At 51.2% G+C, this 15,200-nt stretch overlaps 1 pseudogene; it reads left to right on the top strand.

Moving 5' to 3' along the window:
* LOC140393465 (methyltransferase-like protein 27) overlaps positions 1-14,644 on the top strand; it is a 46,009-nt pseudogene extending 31,365 nt beyond the window's left edge.
* The last annotated feature ends 556 nt before the right edge of the window (positions 14,645-15,200 follow it).

Consider the following 15,200-nt stretch of genomic DNA (forward strand, 5'->3'; position numbering starts at 1 on the left):
GTCTTGGAGGGGATTATAAGAGACAAGATTTATAATCATCTAGATAGGAATAATATGATCAGGGATAGTCAGCATGGCTTTGTGAAGGGTAGGTCATGCCTCACAAACCTTATCGAGTTCTTTGAGAAGGTGACTGAACAGGTAGACGAGGGTAGAGCAGTTGATGTGGTGTATATGGATTTCAGTAAAGGTTTGATAAGGTTCCCCACGGTAGGCTATTGCAGAAAATACGGAGGCTGGGGATTGAGGGTGATTTAGAGATGTGGATCAGAAATTGGCTAGCTGAAAGAAGACAGAGGGTGGTGGTTGATGGGAAATGTTCAGAATGGAGTTCAGTTACAAGTGGCGTACCACAAGGATCTGTTCTGGGGCCATTGCTGTTTGTAATTTTTATCAATGACCTAGAGGAGGGCGCAGAAGGGTGGGTGAGTAAATTTGCAGACGACACTAAAGTCGGTGGTGTTGTCGACAGTGTGGAAGGAAGTAGCAGGTTACAGAGGGACATAGAGGTGGCAAATGGAGTTTAATGTAAAGAAGTGTGAGGTGATTCACTTTGGAAGGAATAACAGGAATGATGAATATTTGGCTAATGGTAAAGTTCTTGGAAGTGTGGATGAGCAGAGGGATCTAGGTGTCCATGTACATAGATCCCTGAAAGTTGCCACCCAGGTTGATAGGGTTGTGAAGAAGGCCTATGGAGTGTTGGCCTTTATTGGCAGAGGGATTGAGTTCCGGAGTCATGAGGTCATGTTGCAGCTGTACAAAACTCTGGTACGGTCTAATTTGGAGTATTGCGTACAGTTCTGGTCACCGCATTATCGCAAGGACGTGGAGGCTTTGGAGAGGGTGCAGAGGAGATTTACCAGGATGTTGCCTGGTATGGAGGGAAAATCTTATGAGGAAAGGCTGATGGACTTGAGGTTGTTTTCGTTGGAGAGAAGAAGGTTAAGAGGAGACTTAATAGAGGCATACAAAATGATCAGGGGGTTAGATAGGGTGGACAGCGAGAGCCTTCTCCCGCGGATGGAAATGGCTGGCACGAGGGGACATAGCTTTAAACTGAGGGGTAATAGATATAGGACAGAGGTCAGAGGTAGGTTCTTTACGCAAAGAGTGGTGAGGCCGTGGAATGCCCTACCTGCAACAGTAGTGAACTCGCCAACATTTAGGGCATTTAAACGTTTATTGGATAAGCATATGGATGATAATGGCATAGTGTAGGTTAGATGGCTTTTGTTTCGGTGCAACATCGTGGGCCGAAGGGCCTGTACTGCGCTGTATCATTCTATGTTCTATGTTCTATGTTCTAAGACAATATCATCACGTTTTGTGTCGGAGCTGGCTTGGGCTCGCGATGTCCAAAGAAGAATTCAAGGTCTGAGTCATCGTCTTCAAGGACTGTATCATCTCTTTGGTCAGTGCGAACTGCTTGTTGCTGGGTTCTGCGGAGGTTACTTTCAGCTACTGGTCGAATTTCAGGCATTGTGCTGTCGTTCCAGGTGAAAGAATCTGGTTTTGAGGCTTAAAATTTTTTTTCCGTGTTTTGGGACATTTCCCCTTTAAGTGGGCATGGTCCGGGGGCCTCTGACATCATGAAGCGTGTGATGTAGTGCGTAGGAAGCGATTGCGCATGTGCAGATCGCTGTTCCTTTACTTGGGGCCGTGTCCTCAATTGCGCATGTGCGGCTTCTCGCGCATGCACACACGGATCTTCCCGTTCTGTGCGCTCTTCGCGCAACTGCGCATGTGCAGCACCTTTCCCAAGCTGGCTGCAATTCAAAACTGCCATTCGTTGCTGCAAGCCTACCTCGTGGTGAGTTTTGGCGCCTCTTTGACCTTTTCTTCTTGTATGTTCCTCGCAGAATTCTTGGAATTTGTCCAGGACTGCCTGGAAATCGCTCTTGTTTTGCCCCTTTGAGTATTTGAATGTCTGGAAGATTTCAGCTGCTTCTGGACCCGCGATGGTAAGTAGAAGCTTTATTTTCTCTGCATCCACAACGCCATCTAGGTCGGACGCTACTAGGTAGATCTCGAATCTCAGCCTGAACCAACGCCAGTTTTCACTGAGATTGCCGTGGTACCTGAGCTGCTGTGGGATTGGAATCTCGAACATCACCTTGCCTGGCTGTTGTTGCTGGTTGTCACTGTTTTGTTGAGTTGAGCTATATGGATTTAACAGTTCACTCCTGGAATCATGTTTTGTTATGCTCTTGTCGTAGCATAAGCTGCTTCCTTGATGTGCACTCTGACAAAGGAAGGTTCAGACTTGGAGATAGCTTTAACACGTTTATTAACAATTCTCCTACTTGGATTCGAGCGACTGTTAATCCTGCTATAGCTACTCAGACTGATGAACCAGTCAGCTACAATCCACGTGGTGGGTGTGATGCTCAATCAACCCTGTGTCTGTACTCACTGAGTGTCTCCACTGGAAAGAGGAAGATCATGTGTGTTGTGTCCTTTTTATATGGGTTGGTGCAATGCCCTCCTGTGGTTGTGTCACCTCTATGTGTGTCTTGAATTCCCATTTGTCGTGTCCTATCTTACAGACCTATTGGTTGACTACCTGTGTGTCATGTCTCTGGTGTTCCCTCTAGTGTCTAGCTAGGTGTAGTGTATGTACATTAACCCTTTGTGTACTTACAGTGATGTATATTACCACACCAGGGGCACAGTGTTGCCCACTCACCCTGGCCTCCCTGAGGAGATCGTGCAGTTTTTTGCGGTACTGCTGGCCGGTCCAGACGGTGCGACCCATGGTGCCAACCGCCTCTGCCACCTGCGCCCAGGCATGGCGAATGGTGTCGGCTGGCAGACACCTTCCCAGATACAATGCCATCCGCCTCTCCTCCACGGCGTCCAGGAGGGCCTCTAGCTTGGCATGTGTGAAGCGTGGGCCCACGCGTCTTGCTGCCATATTTTTGGCTGGGATGGTGTGTGTGGGGAGTGCAGTGTGAATATGCGGCTGCAGCTTGTCAGCCTCCTGAGTGTCAATCGCGAAACCGGCAAATCCCAGCCCATTTGTCATTGGAATTGATTGTGTTCCACATGGCACCAGCCCCTTGACAGTAGCAAAATCGGTCCCGGTGCGGCACCAGTTTTGCTGTCGGAGAAGTCAATGAATCCTGTGCCAGCCTCAACAATTAATCTCAGAAACGGAGAATCCAGCCTCTTGTGTTTTCAGTTCTTCTTGTCATTTTACACATTGGATCCGAGTGTTCATTCAAAAATATCCACAGGACTCATTCCAAAAATTAGAAACCACAGCCTGAGCTGCATTTATTTCATTTCCAAATCAAAGCAGGATGAAGAGAGAATCCCTGACTCTTGTATGGGGCCGAAATCGGGTTCGGCGATCGGCCAGACAATCCAAGTTTCCGCCGAAATCAGGGGCGGCGCCGCTTTTGCGTGTTTCACCCCCTCCAAAGCGAGGTCCGCGCAGAGTAGGCCGCACGACGTATCGACGGCCGCAGGACGTTGCCTGAGGCCCGCCCCCCGATGCTCCGCCCCCGACCAGCCGAGTTCCCGATGGCGTGGGTCTCTCATGGTCTCACCCGTTGGGAACTCCGGGTGGCGGCTGCGGACTCAGTCCAGCGCCGTCACAGTCAGGAGAGGGACGATGCGTGGGCAGGGGGGCACATTATTCGGGGCTGGGGACACTGTGGGGGGTGGTCCGGGGCCTGCGAGCTGGACGAAGGGGGGACTATTTCGCAGGCCGGGTCCGTGAGCGGTTGCTGTCATGAAACACGGGTCGGTTGCTGCAAGCCACCGCCGTGCGCATGTGCTGCCACGCACCCGGCAATTTGCAGGAGCGTATCGGCAGCTAGAGCCGGGTGCTCTACTCTGCTGTCCTGCTGGCCCCCAGCAAAACAGGGAATCGGTGGCCGTTTTGCGCCAGTTTTTCTGGCGTAAAACTCCACCGTTCCCATGGCGGCGTGGGGACATAGTCCCAGAATCGGAGAATCCAGCCCTTAGTTTCCATTGCAACATTACTTAAACCTTTGTTGGGCCAGTAAATCAATAATCAACTTTCTAGGAAACAGACATCAAAGGAATTCATGCTTGCTATAATGTGAAACCCATCACTGAGAAATCTGTAGAACATTTTGTTTTGATATTGGGCTGACAGTTTGGGATTTTTGTTTTATACTGTTCCAGATACTTATGATTTGGTGACAGTTGTTGGTGCTGTGTCCTATGGACTGCTGTCTTTGGATGTCCTTCCAGAACTATTGAGAGTCGCAAAGCCAGGTGAGTACAAAGCTTTGCTTATATAAGACCATAAGACAAATGTACTTGTGTGGTCACGCAGGTAAAAACGCAAAAGGAGGCAAAGGAACACGTGATCATGCAAGTTTGAACAAAAGCTGTGTTCTACCGGCCGCATCCTACCGGAATTGGAGTGGGACGTGGCTGGTACATGCCGGGGCAGGTCTCCTCCAGGATTCCTGATGGCCATGATGTCACATCCACAATGGGCGGTTTAAAAACCCACTCAACCATGCTGACGCCAGATCTAACTGGCTCCCGACATCTATCAGCCTCCCAAGGAGACCCCAACCGGGTGCCAAATAGTACTGGTCCATGCGGAACGCCACCTAGGGTGTTTCCCAGGTCATTGGAGGCCCCTGAATGGTCAGGGGCAGAGCAGAGTGCCTGTCAAGGTGGCACTATCAAGCTGGCAGGAGCACTGCCAGGGTGCCAGGATGGCTGTGCCACTGTGCCAAGGTGCCAGGGTGGCACTGTCAGGTTGGAAGGAGCACTGTCAGAGTGGCAGTTCCTGGGTGCTAGGGTGGCACTGCCAAGAGTCAAGGCCTAAGGTGGAGGCCATGCCCATGAAAAAAGAGATGGGGGCTGTTGCTAACTTTGTTTGGCTCTTAATTCGTTGCCCGTTGGGTCTTTACTGAATTTGTGCTGTTTCTACAACCTTTGCTCTAGAGTCGCCAGGTATCTTTATGATACCGCCACGAGGTTCAAGTTCAAGTACTGATCAATAACTCGACACACCAATTAGCAAGATTCAAATCAAAACACATTTATTATACACAGTCAATCACTACACATGCATAAAACTCTACTTACTAGACTATCTCTAACACAAAAAGGCCTATACTTAGCTTTGGGACTGGCCCACCAGGTCAGGGGAACTAATGGCCTTTTGTTCGATTCTGAGTCTGCAGGATTCAAAGCTGGTATGGACTGGTAGCTAGGAGCGCCTATCTCGTAGCGTACATTGACTGGAGACTTACTTGGTTGGTGCAGCGGCTAGGCAGGTCACTGTCAAGGGTTGATTTGAGTTGCTGAGTGACCCTGCCAAGAAGGACGATTTGAACTTGGGGACTCTACTTTATAGTCCCCAGGGGCTTCCCGCCCCTTTGGCTGGACCCCGTACCTGGTTCCAAGTGATTGGACTACGTTCCAATCACTTGGATCGATTTCTCCAATACTGGAGTTGTTACCTGATCACTGGGCGGTCCCTGAGTGTCCATTGGCCTTCCTTTGTCTTGGCTCCTGCTGGCGCCGAGGAGTCCGGCTTGGCCTTATTCACCTTACATGTTTCAATTGTTCCCGGGATTCGCTCATTAATATGCAGATAGCTGTGAGTTTCGGTGCTGTCTGGGCTTTTGCAAGTTCTAATACACAGGATTTTTGCACTTGCTAGTTTTTGCCTGTGTTGGCTGAATTTCCCTGTAGTCTTTGCGGATCTCCATTTTAAGTCGGGAAGTGGCCAACCCAGGTGGCTAAAGGGTATGAAGGGTTGGGGGTAAGGCCGGGCATGGAGGGGCCTCCAGAAGGTTGGGGGGGGGGGGGTGAAGGTTGGGGGTCCTGAAGGGGGGAGGGGCTCCAAAGGGGGATGGGAAGGCCTGAAAAGGAGGGCCCTGAGCGACCCCAGAGTGGGGTTTTCTCACTGGGGGAAGGGTAATGCCCATGTCTGTGGGGAGTGACATTGCCCATGGGTGGTGGGTGTGAGGGCCAATCAATCTCTCTTAGTAATCATGACACCCTTTCAAAAGGGTGACCCAATCTCTGAGGAGTTGGCCTGGCCAGTGAGTTCAGCTCCCCAATGATGAAAGAAATTCTTTTTTTTAAATAAATTTAGAGTACCCAATTCATTTTTTCCAATTAAGGGGTAATTTAGTGTGGTCAATCCACCCAACCTGCACATCTTTGGGTTGTGGGGGTGAAACCCGTGCAAACACGGGGAGAATGTGTAAACTCCACACGGACAGTGACCCAGAGCCGGGATCGAACCTGGGACCTCAGCGCCGTGAGGCTGCAGGGCTAACCACTGCGCCCCTTAATTGGAAAAGTACAGTTGCAGCAGTGTGTACCATCTACAAGATACACTGAAGTCATTCACCAAGGCTCCTTCAACAGCACTTTCCAAACCGGCAACCTTTACCACCTAGAAGAAAAAGGCAGCAGACACATGGGAACACCACCACTTGCAAGTTCCCTCCAAGTCACTCACCATCCTGACTTGGAAATATATCACCATTCCTTCACTGTTGCTGGGTCAAAATTGTGGAATTCCCAGATCTCCCTCCCAAACAACGCAGTGGGTATACCTACATCACATGGGCTACAGCAGTTCAAGAAGGTAATTAGGGATGGGCAATGAATGCTGGCCTAGTCAGCAATGCCCACATCCTCCAAAGAATGAATAAAGGTCCCCGATTTTCTCACTGTGCTGCAGTGCCTTTCAACAACGCGGAAGGTGAAGTTTCTTTGGGTTGAAGATAGAGCAACAAGTATAACAAATGGCACATTGCACAGATATCCTGCTGAAGCTTAAGCTATCCCAATGTTAAAGACAAACTGAGGTAATTCTGACAAATCGCCCCTTTCCAAGTTGGCGCTCAAATGCATCATCATTGGTTAGGAGCCATAACAACGAGATTTAACATTTTTCTGAAGATCAATAAATGTTAAATTCTCTTGCATTTTCTTTTTTTTTAAACTAGTTTTATTCAACATTTTCAACATTTTTGCACCTTTACAATACACAACCCCCCCCCCCCCCCCCCCAATCTCCCCCCCCCCAACCCATCCCCACCCCTCGACAGCACCAGATCTCCACAATGTAAAACAAACAAGCCCCTCTTCTCATGGAATCCCTCATCTGTCCCTCTCAGAGCAACTTTCACCTTCTCCAAAGACAGGAACTCCATCATGTCCCCCAGCCACTCAGGGAGAAGCTGACCTCCACCCCAACAGAACCTGCCTGTGAGCAATCAATGAGATCAAGCTAAACCTCTGCCCCCACTTCTGTCTGCAGTTCCAGCAAGTCTGCCCCCCCCCCCCCCCGACTATGGCCTCCAGGGGACCCTGCTCGAATTCCATATTCAGAACCCCGGACATGGTGCTGGAAAACGACCCCTAATATTTATCCAGCTTCAGGCATGACCAGGACATATGGACATGATTGGCTTGAGCCCCTCCCACACCGCTCACAACTATCCTCCACCCCGTCAAACAGCCGGCTCATGCTTGCCTTTGTTCAGTGTGCCCTATTCACCACTTTTAACCAAATCCAACCCAGCCTCGCACACAAGCTCGAGGCATTGACCCTTCACAACACTTTGCACCATAATCCTTCCTCCAGCCCCATCCCCAACTCTTCTTCTTACTTGGCCTTAATCCCTTCGATGGACTCCTTATCCTCCTCCATAATCCTACTGTAGATCACAGAAACAATCTCACTTTCCAGCCCTCCCACCAACAGCACCTCCTCCAACAATGTGGATGACGGTGCCACCGGAAAGCACTTGTGAAATTTCGAACCAGCACATACCTGAAGCTCCAGCTCCTCCAAACTTGTGAATCTCCCCTCAAGGAACAGATCCTTCATCTTTTTTACCCTTTTCTCCTCCCATCCCCGGAACCTCGCATCCATCCTCCCTGGCTCAAACCCATGATTCCCTCTTATTGACATCACCCTTAACCCTGCCCTCAACTTGAAGTACTGTTGAAATTGCCCCCAAATTTTCTGCATGTCTACCACTACTGGATTCCAGTGCGAACGGTAGCAGCACCATTGCCATCTGCACCCACAGTGCCTCCATCTCCTTACTCCAGCCCCGCACCTTCTCCACATTCGCCGGTCAGTAATAGTGCAACAAGTTTGCAAGGGCCGAACCCCGAATGCCGGCCCTTTTGGAGCACCACTTTCCTTATTCTCGCCACCTTCCCTGCCCATACAAACGATGAGACCAGCCTATCCACCCCTCGCAAAAATGCCTTTGGCAAATAGACTGGAAAACACTGGAAAGACAGGAACCATGCCAAAATAGTCATTTTGACTGCCTGCACCCGGCCAGCCAACGACAAAGGGAGACGATGCCATCTTCCCAAATCCTCCTTCACCTTCCCCACCAGACTCGTGAAATTTAGTTTGAGTCGTGCCCAATCCTGGCTTCCTACACCTCCAAGTACCTGAAATGAGTTGTCGCTAGCCTAAATGGCAGCCCTTCCACTCCTGCTCCTCCACCCGGAGAAGACATGACAAAATATTCACTCTTCCCTAAATTCAATTTATATCCCGAAATGTCCCAAATTTCCCGAGCAACCCCATTATGTCCCTCACCGATAAGCCCAAGTCCAAAATGTACAGCAGCAAATCACCTGCGTACAGAGACCAGTAGCCTGTGCTCCACCACCCTTCACTATCCCCCTCCGTAAACCAGAGTCCTTCAGCGCAATAGCCAAGGGCTCAATCGTCAATGCAAACAAAAAGGGGGACATGGACCACCACAGCCTCGTTTCCCGGAATAGTGGGAAGTTCTCCAATTGGGTGCAATTCGCCTGCACACATGCTGTCGGATCCTTCTTTAACAATTTTACCCAATCCAAAACTAAGGTCCCATCCCAAACTTCTCCAGTAGGCCGGTTTAGCTCAGTGGGCTAGACAGCTGGTTTGTAATGCTATACAAGGCCAGCAGCGCGGGTTCAATTCCCATACCGGCCTCCCCGAACAGGCGACGGAATGTGGCGACTAGGGGCTTTTCACAGTAGCTTCATACTTATGACAATAAAAGATTATTATAATTACGATATCGCAAACGAATAACTCCACTCTGTCAATAGCCTTCTCTGCATCTAACACCACCACCACCCCTAACTCCCTTCCCTCTGCCAGAGAAAGCACCAGGTTCAGCAGCCACTGCACGTTCAATGACAGCTGCCTGCCCTTGATGAACCCCCATCTGACCTTCCCTCACCATCTTCGGGAGACACCCCTCCAGCCTCACCGCTAACACCTTCGCCAATATCTTGGCATCCATGATCAGTAGAGAAATGGGCCCATACGACTCCACTGGATATTTCTCCTTTTTAAGTAACAATGAAATGGATGCCTGCCTCATCGTCTCCAGCAGTCCTCCCGTTACCATCACATCCTCAAACATTTCCACCTTCAGTGGCGCCAACCTGTCCTTAAACTTCTTTTGAACTCCACCAGGAACCCATCCAGTCCTGGTGCCTTACCTGACTGCATCTTCCCTATTGCTGACTGCATTTCCTCCTCCCCCAGCGACTCCTCTAACCCGCCCTCTCCTCCTCTCCCACTTCCGGCCAATCCAGAAACTCCCTCTTCTCTGACTCATCCTCCAGCAGCTCCGACTTATACAAGCCCCTATAAAAGTCCTGAACCACCTTATTCACCTACTCCACCATATTCACCACCACCCCTCCCGTTCCATCCCTATTCTGCATGATCTCCCTCACCGGTGCCTGCTGACAGAGCTGGCCTGCCAGCAATTGACTGGCCTTCTCACATAATCATACACAAACCCCCACACTCGCTCAACTGTCAAACTGCACTCCCCCTAGACAGAAGGTCAAACGTCCCCTGTAACTCCATCCTCCTCACCAATAGCTGTGGCTCCAGATCCTTCGCGTATCTTCCATCAACCTCCAAAATCTCCTCTATCAGCCACTGCCATTCCTCCCATGCTTCCCTACTCACCTTTGCCTTGAATAAAATGACCTCAACCCTCACTACTGCCTTCAATGCCTCCCAAACCACTGATGACGAGACCTCCCCATTTCGATTAAACTCCACATTTTCCACCATCACCTTCCCCAGCTTGATGCAAAAATTCAACAAACCCACATCTAGCCTCCACACCAGCCGCTGGGCCAGATCCTTCTCCAAGACCACATGCAGTCAGTGCGGAGCATGGTCCGATATCACGATCGACGAATACTCCCTATCCTGCGGTGCAGAAACTTCCACGGATCTCCTCCTCCCATCTCCTTCAAAAACCCGGCTAACACCTTCTCCCCCCCCCTCCCCCCCAACCACCCCCGAAGGGACCAGCAAGCGTGGCCGGTACCTGTCGATCCTTGGGTCCGACGCCATATTCTCCCGAATATCAGCTGGTGCGTATCCAGGTCTGGTATGGCTGCTAAAATCTTCCTCACAAACCCTGCGTCGTTCCAGTTCGGGCCATGAATGCTGACCAACACCACTATCTTCCCTTCCAACGCACCCGTCACTAATATGTACCTGCCCGCCTGGTCCGCCACCACCTTCTCCATCTGGAACTTTACCTGCTTACCCACCAGTGAAGCCACCCCCGGCCCTTCTGTAGAAGCCTGGCTCACCCAGCCCTTCTTTAGCCTCATCTGGTCCTTTACCCTCAGATGGGTCTGCTGTAACAGCAGCACTTCCACTTTCAGGCCCTTTAAATGCAAGAAAACTCACGCTCTCTTCACCGGTCCCCACAACTCTCATATGTCCTTGGTTTTGGCTAGAGCGACCGGTGGGCCCTGTCCAATTCGTATTGGGAGGGATACTCCCCCATCAACTTTGCTAGCATATTAGCGACGTAATCTGTAGGCCTCCGGCCCTCCACCCCCACAGGCACACCCACGTTCCTCAGGTTATGTCTTTGTGACCTGTTCTCCAGGTCTTATACCTTGGCTCTCAGCCCTCTGTTGATCTCTGCCACACTCGGCAGCCCCTCAGGTGAACTGGTCGCTGTGCTGCAACAAGGCCTCCTCCAACCCTTCATTTCCTCCCCCTGCCCCCGTACTGTCGGCGAAGTTCTCACCAACTCCTCTCTCACGAGGGCAAGGGTCTCACCCTCTGATGCCTTTCGAAATGCTTCGAAAACAACCTTTCAAACTCTCCAGCTATCACTTCAGTCATCTTCTCCACCATGATGGGCGTGGCACCACCCGACAGGCTCTCTCCCGCCATCTTTACTCCCACTGCATCCCTCACCACGCTGGATTGGTGGACGTTTGCTCGCTGCCTTTCTTCCTGGATTCCTCTTTCCGGTTTTTGACATTCTATAAATGCCCCAAACCTTCCCACAGCTTCTCACAAACAAATCTTCCTCAAAGCAGCATAAGAGATTATTGTGCAAAATTAAAGCGCATGGGATTGTGGGAAATGTATTGAGGTGGATAGAAAATTGGTTGGCAGAGAGGAAAGAAAGAGTAGGGAATAATGGGTCCTTTTTAAATTGGCAGGCAGTAACTAATGGGGTACCACAGGGACCAGTGCTGGAACCCCAGCTATTCACAATATACATTAATGATTTGGATGAGAAAACAAATTGTAACATCTCAAAGTTTGCAGATGTTATCAAGTTAGGTGGGAGGGTGAATTGTGACGAGGATGCAGGGATCCTACAGCATGATCTGGACAGGTTGGGCGAGTGGGCAAATCAATGGCAGATGCAGTATAGCTTGGATAAGTGTGAGGTTATTCACTTTGGAAGCAAAAACAGGAAGGCAGATTACTACCTGAATGGTTGTAAATTGGGAGAGGGGAGTGTGCAGTGGGACCTGGGTGTCCTTGTGCACCATTCACTGAAGGTAAACATGCAGGTGCAGCAGGCAGCAAAGAAGGCTAATGGTATGTTGGCCTTCATTGCAAGAGGTTTCGAGTATAGAAGCAGGGATGTGTTGCTACAATTACACAGGGCCTTGGTGAGGCCACACCTGGAGTATTGTGTGCAGTTTTGGTCTCCTTCTCTGAGGAAGGATGTTGTTGCTCTCGAGGGAGTGCAGCGAAGGTTTACCAGACTGATTCCAGGGATGGCGGGACTGTCATATGAGGAGAGATTGACTAGGTTGGGATTGTTCTCGCTGGAGTTCAGAAGAATGAGGGGGGAATCTCAGAGAGACTTATAAAATTCTAACAGGATTAGACAGGGTAGATGCAGGGAAGATGTTATCAATGATGGGTGTATCCAGAACCGGGGGTCACAGCCTGAGGATTCAGTGTAAACCATTTCGGACAGATATAAGCAGACATTTCTTCACACAAAGAGTGGTGAGTCTGTGGAATTCATTACCACAGGAAGTAGTGGAAGCTAAAACTTTGAATATATTCAAGAGGCAGCTGGATATAGCACTTGGGGAGAATGGGATCAAAGGCTATGGGGAGAAAGCAGGATTAGGCTATTGAGTTGGATGATCAGCCATGATCGTGATGAATGGCGGAGCAGGCTCGAAGGGCCAAAAGGCCTCTTCCTGCTCCGATCTTCTGTGTATCTATGTATGTAAAAACTGGGCGTAAAGGCCTATAATAGACTGCTCTGGCAAGAGCCAACAAACATACCACCTCCACCTACATGCTGCAACCGGATGTCCATCAAATTCTCTTGCATTTACTCCCAGCTAAACAAAATAAGACAGCACCTTTCCCTGATGTTGGATACAAGATATTTTGCTGGTTAATCTTTCCTAACCAGTCTAATCTTGTAGACATGGGCCGGAATTCTCCGATCCCACTCCAGGAATCGGAGAATAAGCAATCGCGCCCGCGGGGTCGCCGCCGTGCCGGTCGGGGGCCATTGAAAGCGCCCCCCCCCCCCCCACCCCGGCGATTCGCCGCGCCTCAAAGGGCCGGGTGCTCGCTGAGTTCGGCCGACTCCCGCCGGCGTGGGTTACGTATGGCCCTACCCGGCGGGACCTCGGAGTTCTGGCTGCGGGGGCCGTCCTGGTGGGGGGGCAGGAGGATCCGACTCGGGGGGGGGCATCCACGGTGGCCAGGCCCGCATTCTAATTCCGCGCCGGGCCCTTGTAGGGCTCCGTCATATTGCCCGGGGGCTGGCGCGGAGACGGCAACCCACGCACATGCATGGTCCCGCGCCGGCCGTGGCGCGCATGCGCAGACCCCGCCGGCCGTGGTGCACCGGCCTTCGAGCGCCGGAACAGCGGAAACCACTCCACCGCCATACTAGCCCCCTAGGAAGGGGTGAATGCCTGCTCCTCGAGGCCCTTTGACACCGGAGGCACTCGTGCCGCTTTTGACGCCGGCATCAGAACTTGGCAGTGGGACCGGAGAATCCCGGCCATGGAATTTTAAACAAGTTCATCTGGTACCACTCCTGAGTTAGGATAATCTGGAAAAACATAGAATCATAGAATCAACAGTGCAGATGGAGACCAATCGGCCCATCAAGTCTGCGCCGGCCCTTGGAAAGAGCACCCCACTTAAGCCCACGCCTTCACCCCATCCCCGCAACCCAGTAACCCCACCTAACCCTTTTGGACACTAAGGGCAATTTATCGTGGCCAATCCACCTAACCTGCTCATCTTTGGACTGTGGGAGGAAACCGGAGCACCCGGAGGAAACCCACGCACACACGGGGAGAATGTGCAGACTCCACACAGACAGTGACCCAAGCCCGGAATCGAATCTGGGACCCTGGAGTTGTGAAGGAACTGTGCTAACCACAATGCTATGTTGCTGCCTTTGTTTGTATATCATTTGTATTTCCCTTATTCACAATATTTACCTCAGTACCTCCTTAGCTGAGATTACTGAGTGAGGGACAATTAACAATGGGATTGTTGTCATTTCTTCCCAGACTGTGTGATAAACTGGAGTTGCCCTGGTTATAATCAGCTAACTCAACATAAATGATCAAATCTGGAACTTCCAAATGGTGCGCCAGTCACCTGCTGCTTTAACCAACTGCACCTATGTGGTGAATGTATTCACCAGATAGGTGGTACGCCTTTAAGGTTTGGTGTGATATGCCTTTAAGGCTTGGGTTGGAACCCAGGCTCTGCCTCCCCGGGCTGTATCTAATGTTGCGTCCAGTGGGTGGCGCTCAGTTAGTACTGAAGTCTCTGGCTTGCTAAGTTCTTTGCGTATTAAAGCCTTCATTCACTTGATCTCTCTGTCGTGTCTTAATTGATGGTATATCAATTTAATACGCAAACAACGACACTATGGACCCTGCTCTCAAGCCAGACAAACTCGATCTAGATGCCCGCACACCAGAAGCCAAGGAGATCTTCTCGCACTGGCTTCGCTGCTTCGAGGCATATATCGGCTCCTCAGAAGCACCTATCCCCGAAACTCACAAGCTGCACCTCCTCCACGCCCGGGTGAGTCACAGAATCTCCGTTTTAATCGAGAAGGCGGTCTCGTATGACGCTGCGGTCGAGATACTAAAGAAGCGCTTCATCAAGCCCGTCAATGAGGTGTTCACGCGGCATCTACTCTCTACCCACCGGCAGCGCTCCAGGGAATCGCTGGACGAGTATTTGGAAAAGCTCACCGTACTCGCCAAAAACTGCGATTACCAAGCCGTGTCGGCGGACGACCATATGAAGCTACAGATCCGGGACGCCTACGTGGCTGGAATCCGCTCAAACTACATCAGGCAGTGACTCCTAGAAAACAGGGCAAACGACCTGCAGGAAACGGTAAAATTAGCCACGTCGTTAGAGGTGGCCTACCAGAACCTCGATGCATACCCCGCGGACCCTGCGAGCCCCACGCGGACTTCACCAGACCCGACCTGGCCACAGGCCTGTGCCGCGCGGCTGCCCACCCAGATCAGGGGTCCGTAGTGCTACTTCTGTGGTCAGGGCCAACATCCAAGACAGCGTTGCCCAGCCCGCTCCGCGACATGTAGCGACTGCGGCAAGAAGAGGCATTTCGCTCGAGTCTGCCTGGCCAGACCGAAGGCCCAGAAGCAGAAAACTCACCAGGCCCGACCAACGGACTCACAAGCCCGCAGGCTCCGCAACGTGGCTGCATGCCTGCCGGACACGCCCTTTTCCGACACGTCATCAGCCTCGTGCGATTCGTAGGGGCGGGCATCTTGGCTGCCATCTTCTGCTCAACCAGACATGTGCGACCTATGCGGGTGGCCATTTTGTAACTCCGATTCCCAGGATGACGCAGACCACCCGCAGATTGGAGCAGTCACCCTCGACCAGT

This window comes from Scyliorhinus torazame, chromosome 17, assembly GCF_047496885.1.
Source record: "Scyliorhinus torazame isolate Kashiwa2021f chromosome 17, sScyTor2.1, whole genome shotgun sequence".
Lineage (NCBI taxonomy): Eukaryota > Metazoa > Chordata > Chondrichthyes > Carcharhiniformes > Scyliorhinidae > Scyliorhinus > Scyliorhinus torazame.